This window comes from Apteryx mantelli, chromosome 6 (assembly GCF_036417845.1).
Source record: "Apteryx mantelli isolate bAptMan1 chromosome 6, bAptMan1.hap1, whole genome shotgun sequence".
Classification (NCBI taxonomy): Eukaryota; Metazoa; Chordata; class Aves; order Apterygiformes; family Apterygidae; genus Apteryx; species Apteryx mantelli.
This window is the reverse complement of record NC_089983.1, coordinates 5,298,164-5,313,157: the sequence shown is the minus strand read 5'-3', so window position 1 is coordinate 5,313,157 and position 14,994 is coordinate 5,298,164. Positions and strand designations below refer to the sequence as shown.

Genomic DNA, 14,994 nt, shown 5'->3' with positions numbered 1-14,994 from the left:
ATAGCACAAAGCACTAGGAACAAGAATGCTAACAAGACAGCTGCATAACAACTGCTTACACTAAAGCAGAAAATAAAAGATACCGTAGCCTAGATTGTGCTCAGGTCTTCCTGGTCTTTAAATCCAACTTGCACTGATCGCAATCCAAGGAAACTAGGCATGTCAGCTTATAAAGCTTATCATGCAATAGCTAAATGGCAATTCATTTTTTATTTAGAGAAAGGAGTGGAGTTAAAACAGAAACTCATCCCGATGAAGCGAAGTTGAAGAATGGCTGTAATGTGCTAGGGAGATGTTAAAGAAAACTGACAAATCACTGTAGGAGATTAAAATGCATAGACATGCATAACAAGTCCCATTTTGCATAAGTTTGGATTTCAGAAAGGCATTAAAAACATACTTTGTAAATGATATGCAGAAACCCTTCTTGCTGAAGCAGTTTTCTATTTAAAATATTTCAAAGATTGTATCTTACATTCAAGTAGAGTTAAAACAGAAAAACATGATACCTACAAGTACTGTAGACTGCCAGACCAGATTTTCTAGTCGTTCATTCCCCTCCCATCTGCCACCCCCCCATAAAAGTTGAAGCAAAAAATGCTTAATTCAGGGGCACATTAGGGACGTCTCACTACAGTATGTTTATAAAACTTGAGCTATGCTTGAATACGGAAAATTTCATCACAAATCCATTTGTCCCACTGTAAATACCTCTACCTTTGCCAGTCACGCCTCATTTGTTCTCCTCTAGCACATTTCTGTATTTTATGCTGTAACAAACAGATATGATCAAGCCAAACCCTGTCTGGAGACATCAAAGGCAGCACCCCATCTCTCAGTCAAAGTAAAGGACAGTTCAGATCCATAAAAATATTAAGATGTCAGTGGAATATTATTAAAAAAAGCCACCACACAGTTTTATTCTCCTTATTTCCTCCATTCCAAAGTTTCTGGAGAAAAAGTGTGGTTGAGTCTTCTCCACCACTTGCACCGATCTGTCTCCACTGACATTAGCCAAGGATCAGTGCAGCCTCAGGCAACGTGTCAATAAACTAAACTATAACCATAAGAAGTTTTCCTTCTGATTATTCACATTTCAAATCTTTGCCCTTTTTTTTTTCCTCTTCTAAAGCTAACAGAGTGGATGGGTGATGCCTCGCCAGTCGGACTCCATCTGCACAAAGCAGCAGCAAACGGCAGTCAACGAGGAGGCAACCAGATTGAGAGGACTGAGCTAGATATCACTACTGAAAAAAAACTCAGCCATCAAGCTCCCCATCAAATTCACAGCCCAGCAGTCATTACAGCGCAAAGAGTGCAAGCGGAGAGCAGAAAACATGATGCTCTCCTAGCAACCACACAGCAGCTGCCCAGACGGCCAGCCAGCACACATCTACCAGCGATTACACGCACCACGGCTCGGCCAGCGAGCGGATCCAAGAAACGCGAGCGCACAGCAGGGGCCTAGGATACAGCTGCGCAGCGGGAGCAGCTCTCTACTTGGAGAGCAGCCATGGGGGCAAAACGCTAGCTATAGGTACTTGCCTGCATGCAAGACGGTGCCTCACTTGCCTCCGCTTGAAGGGGAAGCTCTCCCGCATCCAGAACATGCTAAGAGTGCACAGACGGGCAAACACAACATGTTTCCAGCAGAAGTTGGTTGGCCTATGGGAGCTATTTTAACCCTTGGAGTAAGGTATGTCCTAGAGCTATCCACCTTCTTCTCCAGGTGTCTGTAACCGTTCTCTCTCACGTGACTGGCAGAAAGGTGCCAACCACATGGCACATCACATCAGGTCACCAAAGACTTTGCGCATATCGACAGGCCCCTCATGACCCGATTTAAGCCACATCAGATGACTCGCTATATGCCCATGATGTGACCTGGGCACCAGCATCTACAAATGGATTTCTAATCTCTTGATGGAAGCCTCCAAATTACTCAACTGTAAGCCTACGCTTGTCACAAGACTTTCCAAACCACAAACTGGAATTCAATTTTTGTCTTTTTTTTTCCAGCAGCATTCCAATATCCACAGATCAAAGCCAAAAATCATTATTTCCAACTGTCTCCACAAATGCAACCAAAGGGTCTATCCAGCATCAGACAGCACTTGCTATCAGGGCACTGCAGGAAATTCCCCCAAATCAACAGGGAGTCCTACATCTGGTCACCTACTTTAGATGCAAAATATTCTTCTGCTCTGGATTGCGATATTTTAACAGTATCATTATTACTAAATTAAAGCTGCAGTGCTTCACACCATCAATGAACTTACAGAACAAAACTGAGTGTCTCAGATACAGAACTCTCATCTGCAGTACATGCAAAGTTGGCTTGGTCTACAGCTGACTAATCCATACTGCCGCCATAAATTTGAGCCCCAAACCAAAACACAAAACACAGAATTCAAACGTCACCATCCAAAGCAGTTAAACATTGCTATTGTTTCCTCACATTGCCTATAACTAGCGCAAAATGTTACAAAACATCAAAGAAACCACTACATTTCAAGAAACTAGGTGATCAGTTTGTCAGGAAAGTTAAAATAGTGCTGCATTTAATGAAGCAACAAATCTACTGCTAATAGAATACTGGCAAAAAAAAACAACAAAAAAACTGAAGCCTTCAAAAGAAAGGGGGAAAAGTCACTTATGATCTTAAAATCTTTCTTCAAACAGGTATAACTCTGCTCCTTCCTCAGTGATACTGATGCCCAAAAAAGCACTTCCTTGTTTGAATTCCTTCCTTCTCTCAAACAGATGAGCTATATTAGTTTCAAACTTTTAAAGAACTACAGGTTATAAAAAAACCTGAGAAGGGGCCATTGAAAGACACATGTTTTAGAGTCCTAGGCTGCTCTGTATAACTTAAAAAGAGGAAAAAAAATCCTTACATTTAAGCGTTCAGCCACACTGGCTTGCAAAGCATGTTGTACCATCACACTGAAGATCAGCTTACCACCTGAGGGAATCTAAGCCTCAAGTCCCAAGAAAATGCTTTTTTAGCTACTGCCATACTGTGTTTTCTTCTTCCCACAGTTACTGGAGACACTGTCTCCTAAATCGATTGCTGTGTAATTGAGGTCTGAGCTGCAAAAGAAATGCATGATGTTTTATGCCAATGCTTATAATCAAGCAGCAAGATAAAGAGTATTCTGGGTTTGCAAATGCCAAAGTGAATACAATCAGAAGCTTTACCCCTGTCTCCTAACTTTCCAAAGTATTCACCTCCACCCCTCTCCAAGCTTCCTCGTGTATTTATAGAGGAAGCTGCGACAATTATAAAACTAAAAAATAGAAGACACTGAAAATATCTGGGCCACATCCAGCTCAATACTTTTATGCTTCTTCTTGCCCAGAAGGGATGGTAGTGGTGGTTCTGCACTCCACAGAAAGTTGGACATTGATGGAAGCTGCTTCTCCTACTGCTGTGGACAGGCAGCAAAGGAAGTGTAAAGAGGTCAAACCATGCAATCACCATTTGACTCTTTTACAAGCCACAAGTTCTGGTTATGAACAGCTGGGACAAACCAGATTACCTACAAAATACTTCCAAGTTCTCTCTACTAGCCAAGTTTTTCCTAAGTTACTAAAAAAAGTTGTCAAAAATGAATGCACTCTTAAGTTGGTTCATCATAAACAGAAAACAGCAGGGGCAAGTTGTCCCAGTTGGATTATGGAGCCTGAACAGTGCAGATTTATTCCGTGGCTGGCTACAGTCAATGCACCATAGAAATAATGCCCCCAAACTATCCAGTCCAAAATCTGTGGAACTCAAAAGAAAAACTGCTACTTCCATTCAGCCGCAAATGACAGACAGCAGCGAGTTTCATTTATGGCTTGAGTGATAAAACGTTTAGTATAGCTTAATCTTCAAATGGGTATTTCTATCCACTAATTAATACAATGAAGCCATTAGTCATAGAAGGGAACTTGGATGTTTTATTTTTATCTCCGTCAATACAGAACCATTCCAAAGCATTAAGTTACATTTCCGGGACACTTTATGAAATAACTGAGTTTGTAGGATTTAAACACATTGAAAACAGGAAAACAAAGATAGGTGGCTACAGTAAGCTCCAGAATAACACAGAGCACAAATACACAGGGAGAAAAACAATCAGAAAAGAAGCAAAGCAAATTAAAGCAAGATCCAAAGCAAAGCAAAATAGGTAAGCATAGCTTTATTACTTCAAGAAAGAACAAATAATGAGAGACAAAAGAAGGCTGGAGTATTCGGTGAGTTCTTTGCTTGCTTCCATCAGAAACCTACAAACACGCTTACTGTAATTAATTCCGATTAGTTTAAGAATGCAGGCCAGAACTGGGAAAGAAGAGGTTATTTATATAGTTTCATGTATTCAGATCTTTCGAGTTGATGCAAATCGCCCTACTCTACTTGGACTCACTGAGTAAACTGATGAACAGCCAATGATTAGCTTTAAGGACCTGCGGACAACTGGGAAAGTCCCAAAGAGCTGTAGAAAGTAAATCTTTAAGAAAGGGAAGGAGGAGAGCAGGAAGGGTACAGAAAACAGGAATTATTGACCAGTATTTTATTTCCAGAAAGAAGGAACAATTTGTTAACAGGCAGAAGAAAAATCAGCTAACATAAAAGCAACAGGGACTGATCAAGATGAAGTTGCAGGAAAGCAACTCAATTTGTTTCTTTGTCAGCATGCCTAGCAAACTGGCAATAGAAATTTTTGATTTTACCCAAGTTTTATTAAAAAAACAAACACACACACACACACTGGAAAACAACATGAAACAAATCTGTAAGAAAAATCAGGTCTACATGAACCATCTGAAACCAAGTGCACACCTGCTTGAAAAAAAAATCGCTCTGAGTCATCATCAGCTTTCGGATATATACCTAGTGTATTGTAGCAGTCCATACTTTTCCGCCATATTAAAAATTCAGGTGTGACATCACACCAAGAGGACACACTCTGGAGCACTGGATGGGAATTCCATGACAAGTTGGCTAATGGATGAGAAAATTCAATGATAAATGAGTAAATCCCTACACCTAAAGAAAAAAAAAAAAGTAATGGTCAAGCGTACAATTGAGAGATGAGAAATACCTGGCAAACGGCTCCACAACAAAAAAAGAGCAAAAGCCAAAGCACAAAACTGAGAGAATCCACAGTTTGGCAATTCTGCAAAAGACACAAGCTCCTTCCAGGACGTATTAGCAGGCACATATGTAAGACACGGGAGGTAATTACTCAGAGATGTGACAGCCTCCTTGGCCAAAGCACTGCCCTCAGTTTTAGATACAGCGTTAGAAGATGAATTGCTGAGCGTCAAGAAGAAAGATGCTGTATTTTCTAAACTCCTGAGAAAAGATAGTTTGGTTTAAAAAAAGCAAGATAGGCAGTCTGCGGAACTTAGTCATTTTTCCAGTGTTAGCCTGTCTTCAGTTATGGAAACGGCTATTCAGTGAGACCTTCTGAGGGCTAGCAATTATATATGTTTATACCGGGAGTTTGAGACCTCTAGACCAAATACATCTCAGGTTGTCTTTAGTCATACACTTTTTTGGATGCTAAGCAGAGGAGCGCTTACTGGAAAACACTTAACTAAATAGTAGTAATCTGATATTTCTGGGAAAGCAGGGAATCAAACCTTCTGCAAAGGACAAGTCATAAAGCTAAGATCTTGCTATTCAACTCCCAGCCTTTATTCTCTGTATGCCCTTGGCTATTCAGAAGGGATAATAAGGCAACTACTGCTACTCGCAATTCAAAGCTTCAAGTTCCTTCCCAAACTGGCTTTGGGGGTGGGCTGGGCACACAAATTGTAAAAAGTCTCATCGACTTTGCACTTCTCAATACTACAGCAGGAACCAGAGGTTCGTTTAATTCCAGTTGCTTGAGAAAGGAGAGCAGAGGAAAACTGCTGAGCAATAAGACATCCCCAGAAGATGTCACTCGATGGTCCAAGTGCCTGGTGGTGAATTCAATATTGTGTCATTGCACCAAACCACTCACAAGGCGACTGCCTGATTATTTTGGCTATCTTCTCCACGAGGACGCTGCTCAAAGGCCTGCCCCCATGCTTTCCAAGTCAAAAGGGAAAGACGCTCTAATTTCTCAGTGCTTTGTCAATAAAAAGTCACAGGCAAAACCAGAAGTCTCAAAGCAAACTCTGGAGAAACAGTCACTGGTTGGAGTCTAAGAGAATATCCCAACCACTTCCTTTTTGAAATTGTGCATCCACGTTTCAAATAAAGCTTTTGTTAAGGACACTATAGGGGAAGAGGATGTTTCTGAATCAGTGACTCCTTCATTTTTATTTGTCACCACAAAGCACAATTGTCTTGTTCTCCCAAATGGTTCCTAGCAGAACAATTGTGACTGGTCACCCAAAAGAAAAGAAAAAAACAAAAACAAAAACATTTCCCTATAATTTCTCTATATCTGATTCCCCAAGCCCAAGAACTATCCCACCTTCCTGTCTGCTTCAAGGCATGGCTGAAAGACACTTGCCCACAACTCAGACAGTACTGTACGCCATAGAAAAAGCTAGCAGATGATCAGCCTCACAGTCATTGCAACCCAAGAGGTCAGCTAATACACACTTGACCAGCGTTACACTTAAAGCCTTTAAGAAGAGGAGGAGAGTGTTGACCGGATAAGCCTACATTAGCATTTTAATTTGCATCAGGAGACCTTTTGTGAAGCAAGCTTCTGACTGCCCCATGTCCCATACTTTGGTGTGCACCTTGGAGCACACAAACTGGAGCCTTTCGGGATGTAACTCATCCAGAAACGCACTCCAGTGCACCTAACGCTCTCCCATGGGAATTCTGTCTGGGGGGGCTGACCTAGATTTAGTCCTAAAGCAAACCCCACAACACGCACAACCTGCACGGTACCTCTTCAGCATCATCTGTTACCCTCTACAGATCCGATCCTACCCATAGTATTTGCTATCACAGTTACAGGGTGTGATTCTTTCTCTTGCCTGGCACTTTCCCCAACTCCTTCCCTCTGATTAAGTCTGACTCCTGGTCTGCAAACCTCATCCATGGTAATCAGGCTGTTGTCAACAGCTTAAGATGAGGTACACCCTGTAAAAGTGAGAGCTCCTCAATCTACTGGTATTGCTCAGTGAGTTATATACTGTCTCAGTTACGTATGTAAGCCCACAGCTATTTCATGGATGTGTGCCAGATCTAAGAAATTCCATTTTTTTCCCTGCTGTCAGTATGTATGCACCATGGTCACATTATTTAAAAAAAAAAAAAAGAAAAAGAAAAAAATGGTTTTGCATTTTATACACAGGTTAGGAGTTCGTTTTGCTGATTATAACGTGTAAAGAGTATTCATCCACATCACTTATCGGCAGGATTGGGAGTGGGATGGGGAAATAAGGGGGTGGTTTTGGTCAGCTGTATTACTGTCTTTCAAAGCCTTGGGATGCCAGGTAATTAAAATAGGAGATCTGAGGAAGAAAAGGCTCTTTGTCCCTGACAATTAAGCACAGTCCACTAAATTATCCTGATGCACGTATTAACGTCTATGGTGTACAACAACAAGTTAAAATATTAGTAATGAGAATAGTAATTATCATGGATGTATTATTTATTTGTCTACTCATTCGAAATTTACAGAGAAAAAAAAGGCTTCAACATTTACAAGAAAGCAATTAAGGCAGCAAATGGATTATTTCTCTTTAAACCTATGAGAAAATGCTCAGTGCATATTTCCTCTCTAATTTGTCTGCACTCAAGAATCTATTTTTGGAACTCTCCCTAGACTGTATTGTAGCACCACATGTACTGTAATGGCATTTTAATTAGCCCAGAGAGCTGGAAGATGCACTATGCATCCAAAAGAAGCCTAACAAAATGAGAGCATCCTTCTCTTCCCTTCTTTGAGATTTACTGCAGCTATCAAGTAGAGATACCAATTATGTATTCAACTGGAATTGACTGCCACTACTAAAAAAATCCCGTGCATCTCAACACTATAGAATTCAACAAAAACAGATATAGTATTTAAGCACTATTTACTCATACTTTAAAGGTTGCTGGTAAAAATAAAATGGTGTAGATACCACTGTAAGAATGGGGGACTGAAGTAAATGAGACCGTAAAAGAAAAATATATCAGAGGTTGTGCTCTAAATATGTTAGTGTTTGTCCTTCAGGTACAATCAAGAAAGTACCCATGTAGATGAAAGCTAATCTAATACTGTTTATGTGGGGTTTGGGGTTGTTTGTTTGTTTTGTTTTGTTTTTGTTTTTTACATCTAATACCCAAGTTAGAGACCTCTCACTGCCAGTGACTGACACAAGGCATAAGCAGCATCGGCATGGCCTTGTGTATATTTAATTTGCCATAAGAGTCTTCTGGCTTTTGATGCAATAAAAACTAGCTCAGGCTGATGCCTAGCTCAGTGCAGAAAAGGTTGACATATATGGAGTCTTAGATTTCCTTCATGTCCTTGACAATACTGATTACTCAGGGGACATTAATATGTCTAAATGTCACATGGAGCACACACAACATACCACTGAAGCCAGGGGCAGAGCACAGCACTCAGCACCTTGTAGGAGCGACGATTATCATTTTAGCTTTATTTTGCATTATAATACACACAAATATTTCACCAGAACCAGACGATACTCAAGCGTAATGTCTACAACAGCACAGCTGCAAAGAAGCTAGTAAAAAGAAATCCAATAGCCTTACTTCAGTTAACGTCAAGGTAAAAGTAACACTCAGCAACAATAATATGAAAAGCAACTCTTAATATATTTCTAGGAAGCTATCCTAGAAGCCAAATACTTCAGATGTGATGAAACAGCTAATGCTGTGGTCCTCAAGGTGTTTACAGATTGATATCCAAATGACAATACAATACTTCGAAAATGCCGAATTGCAAAAGCAGTGTGTTCTACTTCCTACGCCATTATTTCCTTTAATTCTTTGCAGTGGGAGGATAACGCAATTCCTTCTAAACATGACAATCTTCAGTCACTTCAGCAGATTCAGATGACTTGATCTGCACAAGATCTAAAATAAATGTAGTTCTGAGAACCCACTGTAGTAAAATAATTCTTTACATATAAATGCAAGCAATCTAAGGTCGCGTGTTAACTTATCAAGTAGGTCAAAAAGATGAGCCTCAGTTAAAATAGTATAGTACAATTACATCAGAAAAGAACATTTAGCCATTTAAGTAGGTTTTTCCCCCCCCCCTTGCGGGCAAGAAAAGTCTGAATCCCCTACAGCCAGCATTTGCCCCTATCCCTTCAAACAGAAGAAGTATTAAGTGAAGGAGAAAAAAAAAAGGAAAGAATCCCTACATAAAAGAAATACAAATCAGAACTGCACCAAAATATCCATATTTAATGTTATTTTTCATTTCCTCCATCTGTAACAAGTTTCAAAATTAGATCACTTGCTACACAGCGATTAGCTACTAAAGCCTGTTTTGGAAAAAAATCCGCCTGCGCTCGCACTAGAAGCAAAACAGGCCTCCAACAGCCTGACCCCCTGTCACCCATGCGTAGTTTGCGGAAGCCCTCCCAGTCTCGCAGGTTGAAAGGTGAGACAGAGAACCAACCAAAGAAATCTATCTGCTATGCCAAGGGTTGACCTAGTAAAGGAAGCCTACCACACAAAGGTGTATCGAATCCAAATGTCCCAATTTGTTCACAAAAGCACTTCGGGTTCCTAAGATAGGAGCCGGCTTCACCTCCACCCAAGAGTTTCAACATCTTGCGTGCATGATCAGCTTCTGCATGCATCTGCCCGTCGCTCTGAACACTCTCCGGTTTTAGCTCTTCAGTCACACATAAAAGATCGCTATCTTATTTGATACACACAGAGTCACTCCTAAGCATGCAATACCAGGAAAGTACTAAGCTAGAGATTATATTCTATTTTAGGCTTATCTTACCCAACCGTTTCATGCAGTATCTCTTCTGCAGCCAGTATCAGAAGGTATTTGGAGCACCACATCCAACACCCTCTCCTGCCTAGCACTGTCCTTGATTTCTAGCAGGACAGGAGCTCAGCATTTGCATTACAAACACTCTGCGTGCAGCACCCAATGCACAAGCTTGCAACAGATCTCCAAGAGAAACACCTTTACACAAACCCAACATCTAGCCCATCAGAACTGGCACATCCATACCATGTTCCCTATGCACAGACTTTTACTCTAGTTGGGGCAAGCATGTTTCCCATCCCTCCTTTTTTCTTCATAAGACATTTAATGTTTGTACTTATTTTATCCATGGCCATAGCATAAACTGAGCATAGGATATTTTTACAGATGCAATTCCTTCTCCCAATTTTTTTTTTCTCCCAGAGACAGTTCTGAATTTAGGATCTATTCTCATGATTTCGTCAAGTATCAAAACAAAGTGATGAGGTAAGGTCTGGTTGCTGGAAACAAGAAGAGTAAAGGAGGGTTAAATGCATCTCTACCATAAAGGAAGACATCTTCAAGTCCTTTTCCCACAACTGTTCAGCTATCAAAAACCACCATAACAGGATAAAGTGATATTTGCTTCTATTACTGTATTAATGTTAATCCCCAAAGCTTTTGGCACTGCCTTTAATACAGTTTACAGGTAAACAGCAAAGCTTAAAATCGCGCAAATGCGGGTGATTAAGATAATACCTGGCCCAGGGAGTGATGGAAATTACAAAAACACAGAAATTGCAGCACGAAACACTAATATTTCAGCTATAGTTACATGTTTTCAGGTTCTTTTTACTGTAGATGTTGAATTTTAGAAGCAACCAAATTGGCTAAAAGTCTTATTACTGACAAACAGTATGAACAAATATGTTGAACTATCATTTATCAGGCTTCAGAAAATGTTACAGATAGACTGTTCAACTCAAATTACAAACTAGACAGATGATGCCAGTGCATGAGCAATTGCATTAATTCCCAGGATCTGAAGCCTGTTCTGAACTTCAGTATTCTGCAAGACCATATCACTGCTACCACATCTGGCTCAGGAACAATTTAATCAGACATATAGTCTTGTCCTAATGCAGTGTGTAGGCACAAGCCAGCCCCAGCACTCCAGTTTCTAGGCGAGCATAGCACAGTACAGAGAATAAATCAGCAGCTCACACTCTCACTGTGCCCATGTTGCCCCAGAGTGCTGGGGAGACCAAGGGGCCTCTGCAGGAGTTAAATCCATCGAAGATGAGATGCTGCATGCAGGATCCATCTGGTACCTTTGCAGAGCATTGCACTGTTATTCCAGTCCTATCTGATATCAGATAGAATGTCAACTACTATCATCTCCAAGCATCAGAAAAGTTGAGATAATCTACCTGTCCCTGAATATATCAGCTGTTAACTATCAGGTTTTGTTATTTTGTACATAATATCTTAATGTTGATAAATGTACAGCTTTCTAACACTTGAACTTTAGATATTTTTAAGTCCTGGAGAAGAAAGAGTACAATTTTAGAGTATCTGAAAGTAGATACCACTTTCACAGATTTTGTGGAACACCATTTCCCCCTGCTCATAATGGTCTCTGCTTAGGGACTAGGCTGCTTGTTACTATAAATACATTCATACATATTTTCCCTGGCATGAAGCACTTCAATTTTAAAGGCAAGAGATTCATCAGCTCTTGTGGATAGCATCATCCTCACTGCTTTTCTTCTGTAAGTGAGTACACACGACTGGCAAGAGTGGAGGAGGATACAATCTGCCACCATCTGCAGGGTGCTATCCATCTGAAAAGGTGACTGTCCTTAAGAAACTAACATAGTCCAAGTATTAAACTTAACTATGAAATATTATATTCAACCAACACCAGTCTTTTTCAAGAGCCACTCTGTAAAATATTCCCTTTTCCAGTTAACAGCATAGTTATATACACACACACACACATATACACACACACATTATATAAATACACGTATAAGGTAAATACCAATATTCCGTAATCACAGGTAAATATTTCTACACAAAATCAGTGCTATCAACACAAGAAGCTCAGTCTACTGAGACAGATCACATGAACTTTAGTGTACCAAAAAGAGCAAAATCTACAGGACTTCAGATTCAGTACGAGAGGTGCTGCTGGCATCCAGCCATTTCCCAATCACGGACTATTCAGAATATAAGAATTCACTTTTGAAAGCTACAAATTCACAGATATAATGCCGCTTTTATGAAAACTAATATTTAAACAGGTTTTAAAACACTGATTGGTAATACAAAAAATGAAGTGAGGGGAAAAAAAAATCCTGAAATTATCTCCATTTGTCAGCAGCAGGAGATGCATGAAGTACATTTTGAAGGCAGGAGAGAAGGTTGAATAACCTGCTTAATTTTCCCTTCTCTCCAGTTGAATAAACTGTCAAGAAGAAATCCAGCTGAGAGATAGCCTGGGTCCTCCGCAGGTTCCAAAGAAGTTCCGACTCCTACCCACACATTCACAGAATATTTTTATTTATTCCTAGTGGTCCTGTGTTCATTATATTCAAGCTAGTGAGATACCTCTTTAAAGAGGGAAAGAACTGCATTTTATTTACACAAGATGCTATCAGTCTCCTTCCCTACCCCGGCCCCACACTGCGCTAGCACACGCGCTCCATAAGACTCCTCCACGAAACCATTTCCAAGACAGTCTGTGTCTAAGGGCTCTGATCGTTTCCACAGCAAAAAAGGGAAGTAAGAGTAATTACACAGCAACCCATCACACTAATGTTTTCAGCAAGCAGACCAGCCCAGGAGAAAATCCTGCACGAAGCAGAGGGCAGGGAGAAGAGAAGTGATGCTCAGGCCCCTCGCTGAATGCTGCTGGCAATGGAAACCATCTACTCCTGATCAGATGCTTTCTCGCTTTTCAAGTTGCAGCTTCTTGACTGCATGGCAAAATTGGAGAGAGCAGAGGAAAAAAAAAATGGAAGGGAAGGGAAGGGAAGGGAAGGGAAGGGAAGGGAAGGGAAGGGAAGGGAAGGGAAGGGAAGGGAAGGGAAGGGAAGGGAAGGGAAGGGAAGGGAAGGGAAGGGAAGGGAAGGGAAGGGAAGGGAAGGGAAGGGAAGGGAAGGGAAGGGAAGGGAAGGGAAGGGAGTACTTTTCACTGAAGAAAATAAACACGCTGACATGGAAACAGGACTGTCAGCAAACAGAAGAGGACTTTTGTTTGATGGAGCTGGTCAGCCCCAGGTGGCTGTCAGAGTGCCCAGGAATTGAGCTCAAGGCTTCAAGCTTCAACCTTTCAAAGCGCTCCATCAAGCCTCTCCTCCTACAAAGCAAGAACTAAAGTACAGGGGGAAAAAAAAAAGTTAAAAAAAAAATCCTTCGGAGATCTGAGAACACTTCCAATCAAACGCAAAAACAAACAGCAGTGTTAGGGTGGGTGGACTGGACACATCCACTTTACCAGACAGCTTGTCGCAGACTGAATACTTCAAAAATTTGAGAGACAGGCCTGAAGGGCTATTCTCATTCTTCTGGTATCACCACAGTTTTATTAAATGTGCACCGAGACAGCACAGCACACTTGGGAAGAACGGCTCTACAGACCTGTGTGCCTCAGATCTTCACCCTCTGCATATCACGGGAGCTGCAGCTTCCCTCTCTTCCATGCATGCATGATGTAGAGACAGTATCATTTGTTTAAACTCAACTCCCTCAGCTTTCACACATATATCCATCAGACTTCCAGAATTTAAAATTACTCATCCTGAGCGAGAACAACCTACTTCCTCCCTACCCAGCGTTGTGGTTAGTTCATGAGGATACCTCAAACTATAATCAATGTGTGCTTGCTTCTGCCTGTTCTCTGTTATATCCATTAGATCAAATATTTCACCATAAGAACATCTATTTAAATATGCATTTAAACAACAGCAAACAGGGACTCATCTCAGCTTGTACTGCTGTACTGTGGTAAGAGCTAAAAGTTGGACAGAACAGGTGACCAGTCTGCTTAATAACCAGCACGCATCTTCAAAGAGGTACGTGCACAGGCTCTTACAACTCTATCTTTCCAAGAAATCTATCTTTGCATGTGATATTCTCTCTGCATTCAAGTTTGCTGCTATAACAGAAGGAGGTCTGGCACTCACCAGTGAACAATCCCTTTGGTCGCACATTTTAAGGACCAGAGACAAGCTGCCCATGCTTAGTAGCAGCCTCAGCTGTAAGTCACCCTAGGCAGATTGAAGGCAAAAGCAAAGAAGGGACAGTGATCACACATTCAAAATGTAATGCTTTCTCTCAAAAAGAAAAAAGAAAAAAAAAAGTTTCATTTACTTACTTTGCTCATATTTTGAATAGATGCACATTAAAAATTTAAAAAATATGTATACAAAGTTTAGACAGTTGTTTATGTTCAGTCAAGCAATCAAGACAGAAGTCTCTACCAGAAATACTCCATGGAGAAAAGTTGCAATATCATCAGCGTAAGAAGTCATAGTCCATGTTTTTACATCACGCTCGAAAGGAATAAACTCTAATCTCTAGGTTTTTCATTGCTACTAAGAGCAAAACTGAATGCCAGCACAAGAGAAGAGACATTCATCTGCCATTCTGTATTGCTCCAAGATTAGGAAATAGGAAGCAGAACATCAGTGGCTGAGATTTTCTGAAACCAATCCCAATGGGCCTTCAACACTTTAAGTAAAGGGGAACCTGGCTATTTTTGCAGACTACATACCTAATTTTGGATCGTGTTCTGGGCAAAGCAGCTGCACGGCACACCAAAAGTTACACATACTGGACAACAGCAGTGAAAAGTCCTTCCAAACTTGCTGACTCAAGGTACCCAGGACAACACAGCAAACACAGACAGTGCCCGCTGAAGGGTAACTGCTTAAACAAAATAATCAGAAAAACTCTGGAACTATCCTAGAAGTACACAAATAAACAGCAATTGAAACAAAATACACTGGATTCAAAACAGCTATGCCCAGAATGATGGATACTCCTAACTTCAAAACTAGAATTTCCAAAGAACTGGCTCTTCAGTCTCCTTAAAAAA

The 14,994-nt window shown here is 40.8% G+C and overlaps 1 protein-coding gene across 7 annotated transcripts in view; it reads right to left on the bottom strand.

Moving 5' to 3' along the window:
- Nucleotides 1-14,994, bottom strand: part of HDAC4 (histone deacetylase 4) — a 279,008-nt gene that overhangs the window by 163,300 nt on the left and 100,714 nt on the right. The gene's annotated exons all lie outside the window — the stretch shown is intronic.